Raw genomic sequence first — 20,823 nt, forward strand, 5'->3', positions numbered from 1 at the left:
TATCTTCAAGCTATTTTTTTAAATGTCCCTACTTTGATTCCTCTATAGCACACATTATGTTCATCCATGGATGTATTCCACTTAAGCTTCTAAATGTCTTATCATCCCTTTCCAGCAATTTAAATAGCTCAGTTCCTAACAGGGACTATAAAGCACCAGGATGATATAATCATAATTTCAATCTGAGAACTTTCCTCTACAAATGAGTTAGCACACATTTGAGGTATGAATCATTTAATTCTAAGTTTATTTAAAATAGATATATAAGATGAGGCTCTGTTGTAAAGTGAAAATATATTCTCCATAACTTCTTTGATTTCTAGCCTTCAGAACAGTAGAGATACACATACTCTTGCCATACCTAGGGGAGACTTGACTACGTTAGTATAAAAAATAAAGAAGTCTTGGAAAGTTAGACTATTTTAAGAAAAGCCCTCATTTTGTAAAAGATACTTGGACAGCTTCCCTATCAATATTTGTCTAGCAATGGATTCAGCTCTTCTGTCAAGCGTTAGTTCATACCTTTGTCATCCAATTCCTTGATCTATTAACTATTTTTTTTCTATATTATTCATTATAAATTAGGCACTGACACAGGTACAGGGGATAAATACCCAAGTTAAAAAATTATTGTTCTAGCCAAAAAGTACTTTAAAATCTAGTAGAGAGATTCACAAATAGACTAAACACTGCACAAGGATATCGTTATTGCTACAATGGGAATGTACATATATGGCATGTTCTAGTCTGCCTGAAGTATTCAGGGGAGAGTCCCAGAATCTGCTCATACCTATAGCCAACCACCCCTGAAAATGAGTCTTGCCTGCTCCAGTGCAGACTTATTTGAAAGGACTGGCGATCATTTAATGCAAAGACTGGGTAACAAGAACATGCAGGAAAACTAAGGAACTGAACTACAAAAACTAGAGATCAAAACATGTTGAGATGTCTGCTGTCTCTACTGATGGCTGGCAATTATATAATATTATACAATAACTGAAAAACTAGAGCAAGATTAAGTGACTGCAGATAAAGTGGTCTGAGGTCAGTGGTCCAGGACATAGTCCCAGTAGCCAAGGGGATCACCAGATTGGTTGGCAGTTTGCTGCTTGATTCCATCTACCTTCTGTTTTTTAACCATCTGAGAACTAGGTCTGAAGCAATGTGTTCAGGGTTGCTTCTGATTGCTTCAAAACCACTGGAGAGTAACTATGAAGAAAGAGTCAAACTTCCTGGTAAAAGTTTCCTCTAACAGTTTTATAGGAGTAAAATTTGAAATCACAGGCAGACATCAAGCTCCAAAGATGCTGGATAGGTTCCTGCTCATGGTTGCTGCTGCTGCTAAGTTGCCTCAGTCGTGTCTGACTCTGTGCGACCCCATAGATGGCAGCCCACCAGGCTCCCCTGTCCCTGGGATTCTCCAGGCAAGAACACTGGAGTGGGTTGCCAGTAGATCCCTATAAATCCTTGTTAGACTCCCATACTCTCTATGTCCTGCCCAGCTACCTCAGATGTAGACATGTTCTATCTCATTTGGCTATATTACAGTCTATATGGTTCTCAGAATCTGAACCTAACCTGCATGCTGCTATTGATTTATTATTTCCAAGGGATAGATCACCTCCATTCTCTATATCCCAGAGAAGGGGGATTCCTGCCGCCAACATAACTTGGGTCCATGTCTACTTTGCTTGCTTTCTCATCCTGTTATCTAGAACAAGCTATTCAAGTTTCTTTGAACTACTCCTCTGACAATTTTATATTTTTTCTAATCCTGGATTTTGGAAGTGAATAAAAATTTCTGATGTCAAATAAGGATGGGCCTGCCACTAAACTTACTTTTATAAGAATACATGTGTCTATAATATATACTTTTTTATAGGAGCTTCCATATTACATGTATACACAGGTACACATCTTTAAACAAGCATAGGAAGTCATTATATTTAGTTGTATACATATATAAACACATATTTAGTTGTATATATTTTTTTGCTGTTTTTGTTGTTTATTTGATAAGTAGTACCCGACTCTTTGTAACACCATGGACTGTAGCCCTCCAGACTCTTCTGTCCATGGGGTTTCTCAAGCAAGAATACTGGATTGGGGCACCATTTCCTCCTCCAGGGCATCTTCCCAGCCCAAGGATCAAACCCATGTCTCCTGCATTGGCAGGCAGATGGATTCTTCACCACTGAGCCCCCTGGGAAGCCCTATATATTTACATATATATAACTAATGTGATGGCTGCCTGCCCTCAATTATAGTGTGTACTACTTTTTTCTTCTTTTCTTCTTCCATAAACTAGTGCCTATATTGCTTACTCTGTATTAGGTCCTACTCTTCATTTATACACATTAATTCAAGTTCTACAACAACCATACTGTGTTGCCTACCATTATTATCCTTATTTTATAGATGGAAACAAAAAACCCGAGGCACTAAGAAATTAAATGACTTTCTCAAAGTTTCAAATCTACTAGATAAAAGATGCAGCATTCAATCCAGGCAACCTGGCTTCCTGTTCAAGATTTTAGAGTGACTACATCAGACATGAATTTTAGAAAAAGTCCTTATGACAGCACTGAAAATGGACCAGTTTTAGGGGAGAGAGGTTGTGATATGGAACGGAAGAATGAAGTCAGATACCAGCGAAGGGATTATTTATATCAAAAAGACAGTTTTGACCTTAGGCAGTGTCATTGAAGATGAGAGAAGTGCTGATAGGAATCAATAGGACACAGTGACTGACTAGTAAAATGGTCTTGACTTGTCCTGACATTCCTGATGGCATAAGAATAAAAAAGTCAAATGATTGGCAAAATTTCCATCAAGAATCAAAGATAATACTTGACTTTACTCAGTTTTCAGAATTATTAAAAACTCCATCTTTCATGTCCTCTAAGAATAGGTTGATATTTCCCCCCAGGACTTCATTTCTCTAAGTCTGATTAAATCTTTGAAAATCACATCTAAAGTAGTCTTTGCATTCCAGATTTATATTGAACTGAAATAAAAAGAAATACATGATCAGTAAATGGCATGGCATTTTGCAATTGTAACCATTAATATGTGGTAGACACCATTTGAATACAAGAATTTAATGTGTCATTTTCACACATGCTGGCTTGTTTGATCTCTTTCATATTCATTTGTTTTAAAGGAAAAAAACTCATACCATAGGTCCTATTGTCTTGCAAAATTATGACAAGATGATAAATTAAATTAGTCATGATTATGCATTTGATTACATGATAACATTATTCTTATAATAGTACTCTTGTATCCTAGAGTTAAGTATTTTAAAAAGCATTCTTTCTGTTTCTATATAAGACAAGCTTTTAATACAAGCACTGCTCTCATTAATACTAACAGTTAAAAAATATACAGGAAATTAAATCTTTTTTTCTTTGTTGAACTATGATCATTTAGAGACATTGAATAAAATAATGAGAAAATTATCTCTAGCTCACAACAATCACAGTGCTCTTATTATTTCTTTTAAATATGTTATCCATGCATATTTTAAAGTTCTTAAAGCAACAGCATTTACCAGTGAAACTGAAAGTCACTCAGTCCTGTCCTACTCTTTGTGGCCCCATGGACTATACAGTCCACGGAATTCTTCAGGCTAGAAAACTGAGGTGGGTAGCCTTTCCCTTCTCCAGGGGATCTTCCCACCCCATGGATTGAACCTAGGTCTCCCACATTGCAGGTGGATTCTTTACCAGCTGAGCCACAAGAGAAGTCCAAGTATACTGGAGTGGGTAGCCTATCCCTTCTCCAGGGGATCTTCCTGACCCAGGAATTGAACTGGGGTCACCTGCATTGTAGGCAGGTTCTTTACCAACTGAGCTCTCAGGAAAGCATTTACCAGTAGCTGTCACTGATTTTTCAAAAGTGGGGAACATAGATTCTTTTTAAACAATCCTCATGTTATTCTCACTTATTTCACATGCTAGCAAAGTAATATTTTAAATTCTCCAAGCCAGGTTTCAACAGTATGTGAACCAAAATATTCCAGATGTTCAAGCTGGATTTCGAAAATGCTGACGAATCAGAGATCAAATTGCCAACATCCATTGTATCATAGAAAAAGCAAGAGAATTCCAGAAAAACATCTACTTCTGCTTCATTGACTATGCTAATGTCTTTGTGTGGATCACAACAAACTGTGGGAAATTCTTAGAGAGATGGGAATAGCAGACGACCTTACCAGCCTCCTGAGAAATCTGTATGCAGGTAAAGAAACAACAGTTAGAACCAGACAGGGAAAAACAGACTGGTTCAAAATTGGGAAAGGAGTACTTCAAGGCTGTATATTGTCACCCTGCTTATTTAACTTATATGCAGAGTACATCATGCCAAATGCCAGGCTGGATGAAGCACAAGCTGGAATCAAGATTGCTGGGAGAAATATTAATAACCTCAGATATGCAGATGATACCAGCCTTATGGTAGAAAGTGAAGAGGAACTAAAGAGCCTCTTGATAAAAGTGAAAGAGGAGGGTGAAAAAGCTGGTTCAAAACTTAACATTCAAAAAACTAACCTGGCTTTGTGATCTGGTGATCTGGTCATGGCAAATAGATGGGGAAATAATGGAAACAGTGACAGACTTTATTTTGGGGGGCTCCAAAATCACCACAGATGGTGACTGCAGCCATGAAATTAAAAGACGCTTGCTCCTTGGAAGAAAAGTTATGACAAACCTAGACAGCATATTAAAAAGCCAACAAAGTCTGTCTAGTCAAAGCTATAGTTTTTCCAGTAGTCATGTATGGATGTGAGAATTGGACCTTAAAGAATGCTGAACACCAAAGAATTGAGGCTTTTAAACTGTGGTGTTGGAGAAGACTCTTGGGAGTCCCTTGGACCACAAGGAGATCAAACCAGTCAATCTTAAAGGAAAATAATCCTGAATATTCATTAGAAAGACTGATGCTGAAGCTGAATCTCCAGTACTTTGGCCACCTGATGCAAAGAGTCGACTCATTAGAAAAGACCCTGATGCTTGGAAAGATCAAAGGCAGGAGGAGAAGAGGATGACAGAGGATGAGATAGTTGGATGACATCACTGACTCAATGGAAATGAGTTTGAGCAAGCTCCAGGAGATGATGAAGGACAGGAAAGCCTGGCATGCCGCAGTCCAAGGGGTTGCAAATAGTCAGACACCACTGAGCGACTAAACAACAACATGTTATTCTAAAATCCAAATTTTTAAAAATAAATTTTGTCTTATTTGATAGCAAGGCAGTTTAAAAAATTTAGTTATTAGACAGTAAACATTTTATATGTTTCAACATGTGTGCTAGTTGCTCAGTCGTGTCCAACTCTTTGCAGCCCCTTGGATTGAGGCCCATCAGGCTGCTTTACCCATGGAATTTTTCAGGCAAGAATACTGGCGTGGGTTGCCATTTCCTTCAACATATTATGTGCAAAATTTCCATGACATTATTTATAAAACCAAGGGTAAATAAAAACTATTCATGAAGTTAAGATAATATGACTATAATGTAAAATTTTAACCAAAATCTGTCTTCCTAGTGGTACCATATCATACTCTAGGACTTTAGGCTAGTTACTTAAGTGTTCTAAGCTTTCTCTGCTTCAGTTTCTTTATATTCAAAGTGGAGATAATACTACCTAATTCACAGGGTTTTTAAATATATAAATAAATAAATAAAAATATAAATAAATAAAATAGGTTATTTTAAATGAGTTAATATATATAAAACATTAGCATAGTGCCTGAAAATAGTTACTATTTTTCTATTATTATGGGGTCAATTTCATCTTGTAAAAGTGCTTACCTGAAAATAGATGGTGGAAGTTATAAAAATAGTTCTTTAAAATAGAGAATGCTTTAAAAACTCATCCTACATACATGTACTCATGTATTTCAACATACTTCTGTGTTGCTAAATCATAAGAACTTTTCTGTTTTTGGACAGATATTCTAATGAGGGCAGGCTTCCCAGGTGGCTCAGTGGTAAAGAATCGTCCTATCAATGCAGGAAATGTGGGTTTGATCCCCGGGTTGGGAAGATCCCCTGGAGAAGGAAATGGCAACCCACGACAATATTTTTGTCCCATGGACAGAGGAGCCTGGTGGGCTATAGTTCTTTGGGTCAAAAAAGTGTTGGACATGATAGTGAATAAGCAACAGCAACAAACCTAATGAGGGCACTTTGATAAAAAACTGCCCTGGGGTAAGAAAGGGCAAAGCAGTAGACATAAAAAGAGAAACTTATCCAGGATAATTTAAGCTACTACAAAGTTTCCCAAATAGTACTAGCAAACTGACTAGTATCTAGTTCTCAGAGTAAAATATATACAAAATTGATAGGAACGTAGGTAGGCAGAAATGTATGAGGGTGAGTTAAGCAAGACAGAAAAATAAAATCAGAATTGGTATGGTTTCTAGATAAACTTTCTCAGCTAAAATGAAAAACGCAGACTCAGAATACTGAAAATAAACTGACTCAATTTAAAATAATCCAAAGAGAAAAATATACATAATAGCCTTTTTTCTAGGAAAAGTATAGATACTTGTTTTTAAAGCAAATCCTTTAAAACCTAGCAAAATTCCTGCCAGATATAAATCAAGAAACATTTCCTATCAAGAGTGATTTAAAAAAGAAACAAACAAACAAAAAAAAAAAACTCAAAGAAATCATCAGCCACAAAATCAGCTGAAGAGAACCCTACAGGCAGAATGTTTTTAAACTGGAATTGCGTAGTTAATTTGATAAAATTCCTTGGAAAGAAAAACAATTTGTAAAATAACATGTGATCATTTTTTACTTTATAGAACTACTCAAAAGTACATATTATTACTGAGTTTATCCCATTTATATCATAACAGTTATACTTGGCATTAGGTGACTGCACACATTTTTCTGTGCATTTATACGAAAAACAATTAGAGATAAAGAAAATTGACCATAGATTGCAGTTTTCCTTATAGGACAGCATAATTTTATATTTTAATCAATTAAATGCTCAGTGAATAATTAAGACTGATTTTCCTCAAAATTTAGTTAATAAATGCTAGTAAATTCCTTGAGTTCCTTCATGCTTGTGAATGCCTATTTGTGTTGATGTTTAAGTACGTTTGAGTATATAAAATTTTATTGAACAGTACCAAATTGTTTTAGGACATTGTATGATGATGTTGATAAGTCTGAGACCCCCTGACTTTTCTCTTTTGTGACTTGTTTATTATGCCCGGATGCCTTATAATTAAAAAGTTTATATTGAAATTTAATTACTTAATAAAAGTACCTCAGTGATTTTGGAATAACTATGATTTATATGTTAAAGGACTCAAGGGAAAAGATGACCACCATAACAAATATAGGCAATTTCTGCACAGAGATTAAAACCATAAAACATGTTAAATTAAGATGATGGAAATAAAAGAAAACTATCATTGACAAAAAATTCCCCCGTTTTCATTAGGAATTCCTTCTTCTTGAATAAGATTAACAGAAGACTAAAGTTAAGAATCAGTGAACTCGAATGCACATTAATAAAAATTATCCAAAATGAAACAAAGAAAACGAGTGAAAATAAAATACGAGAGTATCCAAGGGTCATGATATACTGTCAGGCCACTTAAATGTAACATGTACAAATCAGACACCACGAAGAAGTGTTTTAGTTGTTCAGTTGTGTCCAACTCTCTGTGACCCAATGGACTGTAATCCCCCAGCCTCCTGTGTTCATGGAATTTTCCAGGCAAAATACTGGAGTGGGTTCCCATACTCTTCTCCAGGGGATCTTCCTAACCCAGGGACTGAGCCTGGTGCTCAGATGGTAAAAGGAGAAGACAGGTAAACAAAATTTAACACCAGACTTATCAGAAGATACATAAGCCACACAGAATGCACTTAAAGAAAAACAAAATTTCTACCTAAACTTCTATCCCAGAAAAAAATATTTAAAAATAAGGACAAAATGAAGACTTTGCTACAAGACAGACAAAAGCTAAGATGGTTTATTGTCAGAATGACTGTACTACAAGAAATGTTAAAAGTGGTTCTTCAAAGAAAATGTAGGATCCCAGATAAAAACTTGAATCCACACAAAGAGTAGAGTGCTTAATAACACCAAAATGACAACAGTAAATATAGAGTATCTTTATTTTTTTCTAATTTTACTCACTTAAAAAACCATCTAAAACAAAGTAATAGTCTTTTGATATTTATATTCAAAATTCAAAGGTAAGATAAACATAGCATAAAGGATGGCATAGAAGAATAAGAATATATTGCTGCAAGATTTAAATACAATGTAAAGTGAAATAATATTGTATAAAAGTAGACTCTGATATATTAATTTTTAGTTTAAGTGTAAATTAAGTCACTAAAATTAAAAAAAAAAACTAAGAATACAATAGTGGAAACAATACAGTCATTAAAAAATAAAATCACTGTTCTGTTTTGCAGAACAAGGAATAAAAAGGAGGAAAGAATAGATGGGACAAACAAAACAAATTATCAGGATGGCAGATTTAAATTCCATCATCAACTGGGTTATAACAGTTGTGCTAAACACCCAATAAAAAACAGATTGGTAGACAGCATGCAATTTCTAGGTTTTGAAAAACCTAAGAGAAATCTACTTTCAATATATGAAAACTGATATGCCAAAATTAAAACAGAAAGATGTTTAATGTTTAACAGTAATTAGAAGAGAAATGGATTGGGTACACCAAAATCAGATGGCCTAGCTTTCTGAATAAAAAATATTATCTTTATGACAAAAACTTCATAAAGATGATAACACCAATTCATTAAGATATAACAATTATATAGGTACACACATATTTTCTTTAAACTTATGAAGAACTAATAGAACTGAAGAACTGACAAGATTTCAATTACAGATAGAGACTTCACTTCTTATCCCAGAGACAAGAGAACTCCAAGGATATATAAGACTTTAACAATACCATCAATCAACTTGGTTTAATTGAACCCTGCAACAAAAAAAAACAACAACAGAATACATGCTTTCAAGCTCTCATTAAAGATTCACCACATGACCATATTTTGGACTAAGAGTTGGAAACAAACTAAATAGACTAAATATAAAAAACATACCTGGAAAATGCCCACAAACACTTGAATATTAGAAACTTACTTGATAATAACATTGTGTCAGGTAAAAAGTCACAAAGGGAATGAAATATTATGAATTGAATAAAAAATACATACAAAAATGTGTGAGATGCAGCTATAAGTGCCTAAATAAGAGTTTATCCATCATATATTTACATTGGAAAATAAAATAAAAATCTCAAAGTGAATCTAATCTTGCATTTTAGAGAGGAAAAAACTAAACCCAAAGGAAGAATGAAGGAAAAATAAATTGGAATTGAAAATGAATATGAATGCAAATATGAAAATAGAGCAATATTTGTAAGGAATACTGATTAGGAAAACACAAACAGAAAATATAAAGAACTCACAATTTTCCCAGTAGAACAGAAACATTCAGTTTTTTTTTTTCTTAAAAGAGGAACTTTGCACAGACATACTTGGAAAGACATAGATAACAAACAAACATGTGAGCATGAAGTTACCCAATGTCATTAATCATTATGGAAATGAAAACTAAAATCATAATGAGATATATATATCTATCATCAAAAAAATTATGAAAACTGCCAAACACCTGAAAATTCCAGGTTTTGGCAAAGATGAGGTGTTAATCAGGGTCCTCATATACACTGTCATGAGAATGCAAGGTGATACAACCACCTCAGAAAATACTTTTGCAATGACATTTGAACGTATATACAGATTATCATATGATTCAGCAATTTCACTCTTAGGACTATAATGTTTCTTCCACACAAAAAATACTGGTTAAACTTTTTAGCAACTTTATTCATAACTGAAAAAAGTGGGAGGTAATTAAAATGTTAACCACCTAGTGATTAGATAAATTATGGTACAGCTAAATAATGGTATAAATTTCAGCAAGTAAAAATAAATAACTACTAAGAAAAGCAGTAGCATTGATGAACCTTGATGGCATTATTTTAAATGAAAACAAAATCCAGTTCAAAAGAATCCATTTCTATAACATTCTGTAAAATGTGAAACTATTGGGACAGAAATTGTATCCGTTGTTTCTAGATATTGGTGGGGGGGGGTGGATGAGAGTACAGAGAATAACCATAGACTGACACTCAGGAACCTTTGGGATAATGGAAATATTATATATCCTCATATGGTGGTGGTTACATGAATTTGTCAAAACTCACAATGCTGTGCACTTATATAGGTTACCCCTTCCTGGATCACAGCCTTGTTGTGGCAAAGAGGCTTGTGTAACTTAGTGAAGTTATGAGCCCTGCCAGGCAGGGCCACCCAAGATGGACAGGTTATAGTGAAGAGCTCAGACAAACCATAGTCCACTGGAGGAGGAAATGGCAACAGACACCAGTAATTTTGCCAAGACACCCTATGGACACCATGAAAAGGCAAAGGTATGAAAACAGAAGATAAGCTCCCCAAATCAGAAGGTGTCTAATATGTTATTAGGGAAACTAAGATCATGATATCTGGCCTCATCACTTTATGGCAAACAGAAGGAGAAAAAGTGGAAGCAGCAACAGATTTTATCTTCTTGGGTTCCAAAATCACTGCAGATGGTGACTTCAACCATGAAATTGAAAGATACTTGCTTCTTGGAAGAAAAGCTATGACAAAGATAGATAGCATATTAAAAAGCAGACAAAACTTTGCCCACAAATGTCCATATAATCAAAGTTATGGTTTTTCCAGTAGTCATGAACAGACCTCAGTGTTGGACCATAAAGAAGGCTGAGCACTGAAGAACTGATGCTTTCAAATTGTGGCGCTGGAGAAAACTCTTTAGAGTCCCTCAGAGGTCAAACCAGTCAATCCTAAAGGAAATCAACCCTGAATACTCACTGAAAAAAACTGTTGCTGAAGCTGCAATACTTTGGCTGCCTAATGTGAAGAGCCAATTCATTTGAAAGATCCTGATGCTGGGAAAGACTGAAGACAAGAGAAGTGGGAGCAGAGGGTAAGTTGGTTAGACAGCATCACTGACTAAATGGGCATAAATCTGAGAAAATTCTGGGAGATAGTGAAGGACAGAAGAGCCTGGCATGCTACAGTCCATGGGGTCACAAAAAGTGAGACACAACTTAGCGACAGAAAACAACAAAATATAGGTTAATTTTACTTGAAGTAAAAAATTATATATGAAAAAGGAGGAAGTAGGAAAACCTAGGTGGGGGTAGGTGTACGAGTTTTACCATACTTTTTAAAAACTTTGTTCTATTATGAAGTTTTTCTATAAACTGTTAAAAAAACTGGAAGCAAGATATCCCTGTCAAAATTAAATCCTTATAATAAGATCAGGAGATAAAAAGTTGCTATTGAAAGCAAAAATAAAGGTATGCAAATCAAAACTAAAATGATATATCACCTCACACCTGTCAGAACTATCATCATTAAAGTGTTTACAAATAACAAATTATGGAGAAGGTATAGAGATAAAGGAACCCTTCTACTCAGTCATTTGGAAGGTAAATTGGTACAGCCACTATGGAGAACAGTATCATTTCAGTCGCTCAGTCATGTCCAACTCTTTGTTACCCCATGGACTGCAGCATGCCAGGCCTCCCTGTCCATCACCAACTCCTGGAGTCTGCTCAACCTCATGTCCATCAAGTCGGTGATGCCATCCAACAATCTCATCCTCTGTCATGCCCTTCTCCTCCTGTCTTCAATCTTTTCAAGCATCAGGGTCTTTTCAAATGAGTCAGTTCTTTGCATCAAGTGGCCAAAGTACTGGAGCTTCAGCTTCAGCATCAGTTCTTCTAATGAATATTCAGGACTGATTTCCTTTAGGATGGACTGGTTGGATCTCCTTGCAGTCCAAGGGACTCTCAAGAGTCTTCTCCAACACCATAGTTCAAAAGCATCAATTCTTCAGCACTCAGTTTTCTTCACAGTCCAACTCTCACATCCATACATGACCACTGGAAAAACCATAGCCTTGACTAGACGGACCTTTGTTGGCAAAGTAATGTCTCTGCTTTTTAATATGCCGTCTAGGTTGGTCATAGCTTTTCTTCCAAGGAGCAAGCATCTTTTAATTTCATGGCTGCAGTCACCATTTGCAGTGATTTTGAAGACCAAAAAAAACAAAGTCTGTCACTGTTTCCACTGATTCCCCATCTATTTGCTATGAACTGATGGAACCAGATACCATGATCTTAGTTTTCTCAATGTTGAGTTTTAAGCCAACTTTTTCACTCTCTTCTTTATTTTTCACCAAGAGGCTCTTTATTTCTTCTTCGCTTTCTGCCATAGTGTGGTGTCATCTGGATATCGGTGATTATTGATATTTCTCCTGGCAATCTTGATTCCAGCTTGTAGTTCATCCAGCTCAGCATTTCTCATGATGTACTCTGCATATAAGTTAAATAAGCAGGGTGACAATATACAGTTTTGAGGTACTCCTTTCCCAATTTGGAGCAGTCTGTTTTTCCATGTCCAGTTCTAACTGTTGTGTCTTGAGCTGTATACAGATTTCTCAGAAGGCATGTTAGGTGGTCTGGTATTCCCATCTCTTGAAGAATTTCCCACAGTTTGTTGTGATCCACACAGTCAAAGGCTTTGGCGTAGTCAATAAAGCAGAAGAAGTACAGTATGGAGGTACCTAAAGAAACTAAATATAGGCCTACCAGATGATTATGCAATCCCACTCCTGGGCATATAGCCAGAGTAAACCGTAATTTTAAAAGATACATGCACCCCAGTGTCCACAGTAGCACTATTTACAATTGCAAGGATATGGAAGCAACCTAAATGTTCATCAACAGATGAATGGTTAAAGAAGATGTAATATATGTATCAATGGATTTTTAATCAGCTATTAAAAAGTGAAATAATGTCTTTTGCAGCAATATGGATGGATCTAGAAGTTATCATACTAAATGAAGTCAAAGAAAGGCATATATAATATCACTTATATGTGGGATCTTTAAAAAAGGTACAAATGATCTTATCTTCAAAACAGAAACATAGTCACAGATGTAAAAAGCAAAGCTATGGTTACCAATGGGGAAGAATAAATTAGGAGTTTGGCATTAATATATACACACACACATATATATAAACAGATACTCAGCAAGACCTACTATACAGACCAGGGAACTATGCTCTATATTTTGTAATAACCTATAAGGGAAAATAATATGAAAAAAAAATAGATATCTATGTATAACTGAATAACTTTGCTATACACCTGAAACTAACACATCATTGTAAATCAAATAGACTTCAATTAAAATATAAAGGAAAAATTTATAAATAAATTTAGCATAAACGAATTGCATAGCATGTCAATCATTTTCCACTACAGGGTTACAAGTAAGACTCTAAATAAGATGGAATATTAGGAATATTAATATATTCATAATAACTCCTATTTTCACATAACTTATAGTTAATACACTGTACTTCATATACATGATTCTTTTTGATCTAAATAATGAGTATATCAGGTAAGTGATATTATATTACACATGCAGAAACAGACACATACAGAAGTTAAGAGACTTGTCTCAGGTATGTTAAGCCAATGCCTGAATTTCAAATTTCCTGTAATATTTCTGTATCTTTTATGTTGAAGCATAATAATCAGAAAAATGTGCATAAAAATATTATACTCAGAAAAGCACATACAGAGGTAAAATTTAAGGGATTTTCATGAACACCTGTATAACCTGCATTGCAATCAAGAAACAGAACACCAAAACTACCTCAGTTCTTTTCAAGGGTGATCAGTATAAGAGATATATTTTTATAAAATATTTTAATTCCGTGGTAATTATCACCAATATAAATAACCTTCCCTTGAAGGGTCCTTTGAATAGTCAACTATTTTACCATATTCAAAATATGATGCTATTTGTTAAAACAAAAAGTTTTGCACAGCTCTTTAGGAACATTTATTTAAATAGACTGATAGGAAAATAACCCCAAATAACATCAATTGGTGATCATCATTTAGAAAATTACTAAAAGTCTATATAAAAAAGTTAAGATATTATTTGCTCTTAGTCATAAATGTGGTTAGAATGCATTGACTAATGGGATGCACATTATCAGTTAAAACAAGTCTTAAGACATTATTATGCATGATCAATAAAAAATAAATTCAAAATGGATTAAAGACCTAAATGTAAGGCCAGATACTATAATACTTCTACAGGAAAATATAAACAGAACACTCTTTGACCTAAACTGCAGCAATATCATTTTCAATCGATCTCATGAAGGAAACGAAAAATAAAAAATGGGACCTAATCATACTCAGAAACTTCTGCACAGCAAAGGGAACCATAAACAAGAAGACAACACACAGATTGGGAGAAAATTTCTGCAAACAATGCCACTGATAAAGGATTAATCTCCAAAATTTACAAACAGCTCATGCAGCTTCATATCATAAAAACAAACAAACTAATTTAATAATGGGCAGAAGGCCTAAAAAGACATTTCTCTGAAGAGGATATACAAATGGCCAAGAAGCACAAGAAAAGATGCTCAACATTTCTAATTATTAGAGAAATGCAAATCAAAACTACAATAAGGTATCAACCTCATACCTGTTAGATGGCTATCATCAAAAGATAAACAAACACTGGAGAGGGTGTGGAGGAAAGGGATCCCTCCTACACTGTTGGTGAGAATCTAAGTTGGTATAGCCAGTATGGAGAACAGTATGGAGGTTCCTTAAGAAACTATTAAAAATATAGCTACTATATGATCCAGAAATCCCACTCCTGGGCATGTATCCGGAGAAAACCATAATTTCAAAGGATGAATGTACCCTGAAGTGCTGTTCAAAATAGCCAAGACATGTCCATTAACAGATGAATGGATAATGAAGATATGGTATATATGTACAGTGGGATATTACTCAGCCATTAAAAGAAGGAAATAATGCCATTTGCACAACATGGATGAACCTAGAGATATCATATTGAGTAAAGTAGGTCACAGAGAGAAAGACTAGTATCATATGATGTCACTTAAATGTAGAACCTAAAAAAAAAGATACAAACAAACTTATTTACAAAACAGAGACAGACCAACAGACTTAGAAAACAACATATGGTTATGGGGGGAAGGTTGTGGGAGGGGGAAGGGACAGATTGGGAGTTTGGGATGGATATGTATACACTGCTATGTTTAAAATAGATAACCAAAAAGGAACTACTGTATAGCACAGGGAATGCTGCTCAATACTCTGTAATAAGTCAAATGGGAAAATAATTTTAAAAGAATAGATACATATATAAGTGAATCACTTTGTTATACACCTAAAACTAACACAGCATACATCGTTTATCAAATCTTTTGTTGTTTAGTTGCTAAGTGCTGTCCGACTCTCCTGTGACTCCATGGACTGTAGCCCACCAGGCTCCACTGTCCATGAGATTTCCAAGACAAAAATACTAGAATGGGTTGCCATTTCCTTCTCCAGGGGAATCTTTCTGACCGAGGGATCAAATGTGTCTCTTGCATCTCCTGCACTGGCAGGCAGAATCTTTCCCACTGAGCCACCAGAGAGGCCCCTAATCAAATCTATTCCAATACAAAATAAAAATTCAAAAACATAAATTTCTGAAGAAAAAAAAAACTGGAGACAAAGTAGGTAGGTAGGAATAGAGATAAAATAAGATTGGTCGTGAGTTAATTTTTGAACCTGGGTGGTAAATATTTGGGGGTTCATTATATTCTACTTTAAAATTTTAAGAAAAAAACCAACATGGTTGGATCTTGAAGACATTATGCTAAGTGAGATAAATTAAGTAGAGAAAGACAAATAGCGTATATCACTTATATGTGGAATCTAAAAAACCCAAACTCATAAAAACAGGGTATTAAACAGTGGTTCCCAGATGCTAGGTAGGGGGTAGAGGGAAGAGATGTTTACAGGCATACCACTTGCAAGAAGTAGTAAATAAGTCCTAGAAACAAATATACAGTATAGTGAAAACAGACAATATTGCATTATAAACATCAAACTTGCTAAGATATGAGATCTTAATTATTCCAACCGTTAAGGAGAAATTATAATCATGTGACATGGAGGTACAATGGTGATAGTAATCATATGACATATAAACATATGCGTGTGTGTGTGTGTGTGTGTGTGTGTGCGTACACTGTTTGCTCAGTCACTTCAGTTGTGTCTGACTCTGTGACACTATGGACTACAGCCCTACAGGCTCCTCTGTCCATGGGATTCTCCAGACAAGAATACCGGGTTGCCCTCACCTTCTCCAGGGGATCTTCCCAACCCAGGGGTCAAACCCACGTCTCCTGTGTCTCCTACATTGCAGGTGGATTCTTTACCCACTGAGCCACCTGGGAAACCCAGGGAAACTCTATCTATCTATCTATCCATCTCTCTCTCTCTATATATATATATAGAGAGAGAGAGAGAAATCAAATGAAAATAGTAATGTATCAAATTAACAGTACTTTAAGGTACATATTACTTGTATACTTTACAGTGCCATATGTTCAGTTCAGTTCAGTCGCTCAGTCATGTTCGACTCTTTGCGACCCTATGAACTGCAGCACGCCAGGCCTCCCTGTCCATCACCAACTGCCGGAGTTTACTCAAACTCATGTCCATCGAGTTGGTGATGCCATCCAACCATCTCATCCTCTGTCATCCCCTTTTCTTCCTGCCCCCAATCCCTCCCAGCATCAGGGTCTTTTCCAATGAGACAACTCTTCACATGAGGTGGCAGAAGTACTGGAGTTTCAGCTTCAGGATCAGTCCTTCCAATGAATACCCAAAACTGATCTTCTTTAGGATGGAATGACTGGATCTCCTTGCAGTCCAAGGGACTCTCAAGAGTCTTCTCCAACACCACAGTTCAAAAGCATCAATTCTTCGACACTCAGCTTTCTTCACAGTCCTACTCTCACATCCATACATGACCACTGGAAAAACCATAGCCTTGATTAGACAGACCTTTGTGGGCAAAGTAATGTCTCTGCTTTTTAATATGCTTATCTAGGTTGGTCATAACTTTCCTTCCAAGGAGTAAATGTCTTTTAATTTCATGGCTGCAATCAGCATCTTTAGTGATTTTGGAGCCCCCAAAAATAAAGTCTGACACTGTTTCCACTGATTCCCCATCTATTTGCCATGAAGTGATGGGACCAGATGCCATGATCTTAGTTTTCTGAATCTTGAGCTTTAAGCCAACTTTTTCACTCTCCTCTTTCACTTTCATCAAGAGGCTTTTTAGTTCTTCTTCACTTTCTGCCATGAGGGTGGTGTCATCTGCATATCTGAGGTTATTGATATTTCTCCCAGCAATCTTGATTCCAGTTTGTGCTTCTTCCAGCCCAGCGTTTCTCATGATGTACTCTGCATATAAGTTAAATAAGCAAGGTGACAATATGCAGCCTTGACGTACTCCTTTTCCTATTTGGAACCAGTCTGTTGTTCCATGTCCAGTTCTAACTGTTGCTTCCTGACTGGCATATAGGTTTCTCAAGAAACAGGTCAGGTGGTCTGGTATTCATACTTCAATTTAAAAACTAAAAATTAAAAAAAAAAGATGAACTTGATATTTCCTTCAGCTTCACTGGACTTTAGACAGGTGTATTCTTGACTGTAGAACTAAGCCCATAAACTCATGTCATGCATATAAGGTCAACTAATATTTGAAAAGGGAACCAAAAAACCTCATCAGGAAAAGACACTCTCTTTAATAAGTAGAGCTGGGAATATTGGATATTCACAGGCATAAGAATGAACATAGACCTTTTATCTTAGAACATGAAGAAAACTTTACTCAAAATGGATCAAAACTTTAAATGTAAGATCTGAATTCATATACTTTATAGAAGAAAACATAGGAGAAAAGCTTTTTGACATGTCTTACAAATGAACTTTTTGATATGATACCTAAAGCACAATCACCAAAAGCAAAACTAAGCAAGTAGGGTTACATCATACTAAAAGTCTTCTGCACAGTGAAAGAAATGATCAACAAAATGAAAAAGGTTACTTTTCATTTTGCAAACCTTTTTTATTTTGGAATGGAAGAAAATATTTTTGAACTACACATCTGGTAAGAGGTTAGTACCCAAATTTTATAAGGAAGTCATACAACTGAATAACAAAAACAAGTCCAATTAAAAATTGGCAAAGGATTGAGTAGACAGTTTCCCCAAGATATGTAAATAGGCACCAGGTGCATGAAAAGGGACTCAACATTACTAATCATCAGGGAAATGCAAACCAAAATCATAATATGAACTTTCTCATGCCTATGAGAATGGCTAGCCACAAAAATATAAAAGATGCTGATGAGGATGTGGAGAAAAGGGAGCTCATGTACACTGTTGGTAGAAATTTAAATTTATATAGCCCCTTTGGAAAATAGGGTGGAGATACGATTCAGCAATTCTACTTCTGGGTATACATCCAAAAAAAAAACCCCAAAATCATTATCTTCCAAAAACAATTGCATTCCTATGTTTATTGCAGAATTATTTATAAAAGTCAAGACATGAAAACAACCTAAGTTTCCATCAACAGATGAATGAACATGGGAAATGTGAATATGTACACACTACAGACACACACACAGGAATACTATTCAGCAATAAAAAGAAACTCCTGCCATTTGCAACAATATGAATGAACCTTGAAAGCATTAATGCTAAGTAAAATTAAGTCAGAAAGTGCAAGACAAAACTGTGGGATAGCAAGGGTCAAAATTAACCCGCTGGAACACACTGCCGGCGGTTCGCAAAACAAAGGGACTGAGAAACTCCAGAGAAGAGCCGGCCCATGCCCGCTGGAGGTAGGAGGCAGGGGGGTGGGGAAAAGGGCAAACTCAGCCCCTGAGAAGCCACCCCCTCCCACACTGCAAACAGGCCCCCGGTTCCTATCTGAAGACTTCCTGAGACCCAACTGGCGGAGCGCGCTGGGGCCACGGAGGGAAAAGGCGTGCCCCACCAGGGGAGAGTGCGCCCAAGCCTCTGGCTGCCTGGGCTGCTGAAGGCGGAGGGAAAAGGCGGGCCGCATCCGGGGAGAGTGCGCCCAAGCCTCTGGCTGCCTGAACCGCTCAGGCCGGGGAAGGCACAAAACGCAGGCGCAACCGAATCCGCGCTTTTGTGGAGTACCTGAAAACTGGAACCGCACTCAACGCAGGGCCCGCTCCATATAGAGCAGCTGGGAGCCTGAGCAGTGTAGACGGGGAAAGCACTGACACCCGTGAGCGGGGCAAACCCAGTGTGGCCGGAACACGGTGAGCGCTATCCACACAGAGCGGTATCTGTCTGCAGCGCCCCGCCCTCCCCGTAGCAGGACTGAACTGAACTAGAGAACCTAAATAAGATATCACCTCCGCCCGCCTGTGTCAGGGAGGAAATTCGACACTGAAGAGACAGCAAATAGAAGCCAAATAAACAAAGGGAACCGCTTCAGAAAGGACCGGTGCAACAGATTAAAATCCCTGAAGGTAACACCAACTACACCGGAAGGGGCCTATAGATATCGAGAAGTGTAAGCTGGAAAGAGGAGCTATCTGAAATTGAACTGAACCTACGCTGACTGCAACAACTCCAGAAAAATTCCTAGATATATATGTATATATATTTTTTTAATTAAAAAAATTTTTTTTTCCTTTCCTTTTTTTATTTTTTATTTTTTCTCTTTTATTTTCTTTTAAAATTCCCTATTACTCCCCCATTACTCCTTTCATTTTCATATATTTTTACGATTTTTTTAATTAGGGAAAAAAATTTTTTTCTTTTTTTTTCTTTTTGTTTTCTCTCCTATTTCCTTTTAAAGTCCTCTAATACTCCGCTATTATTCCTTAATTTTCATTTTCATTTCACTATAACCTTGCCAAAAAAAAAAAGAGAGAGAGAGAGAAAAACCCTATTTTTAAACCGAACTTCATATCCATTTCTAAATTTTTTTGTGTGTTTTTGTTTTTAAATATTGTATTTCAAAGACTCTAACCTCTACACTAGATTTTTAATCTTTGTTTTTCAGTATGTGATATAAATTTTGGACATTTAAGAATCCAATATTCGGTTCCCATTTCTATTCAGGAGTGTGGTGATTACTCTCTCACTTTTGACTCTCTGTTTTCTACCTCAGAACACCTCTATTTCCTCCTTTACCCTTCTCTTCCCAATCCAACTCTGTGAATCTTTGTGGGTGTCTGGGCTACAGAGAACACTTTGGGAACAGATAACTGCGTAGATCTGTCTCTCTCCTCTTGAGTCCCCTTTTTCTCCTCCTGCTCACCTCTATCTCCTTCCTCCCTCTCCTATTCTTCATGTAACTCTGTGAACCTCTCTGGTTGTCTCTCATGGTGGAGAATCTTTTCACCATTAACCTAGAAGTTTTATTATCAGTGCTGTATAGTTGGAGAAGTCTTGAGACTACTGGAAGAATAAAACTGAAATCCAGAGGCAGGAGACTTAAGCCCAAAACCTGAGAAAACCAGAAAACTCCTGACTACATGGAACATTAAGGAATAAGAGACCATCCAAAAGCCTCCATACCTACACCAAAACCAACCACCACCCAAGAGCCAATAAGCTCCAGTACAAGACATACCACGCAAATTCTTTAGCAACGCAGGAACATAGACCTGAGTGTCAACATACAGGCTCTCCAAAGTCACATCTAACACATAGACCCATTGCAAAACTCATTACTGGACACTCCATTGCACTCCAGAGAGAAGAAATCCAATTCCACACAC

This window comes from Odocoileus virginianus, chromosome 1 (genome assembly GCF_023699985.2).
Source record: "Odocoileus virginianus isolate 20LAN1187 ecotype Illinois chromosome 1, Ovbor_1.2, whole genome shotgun sequence".
Taxonomy (NCBI): Eukaryota; Metazoa; Chordata; class Mammalia; order Artiodactyla; family Cervidae; genus Odocoileus; species Odocoileus virginianus.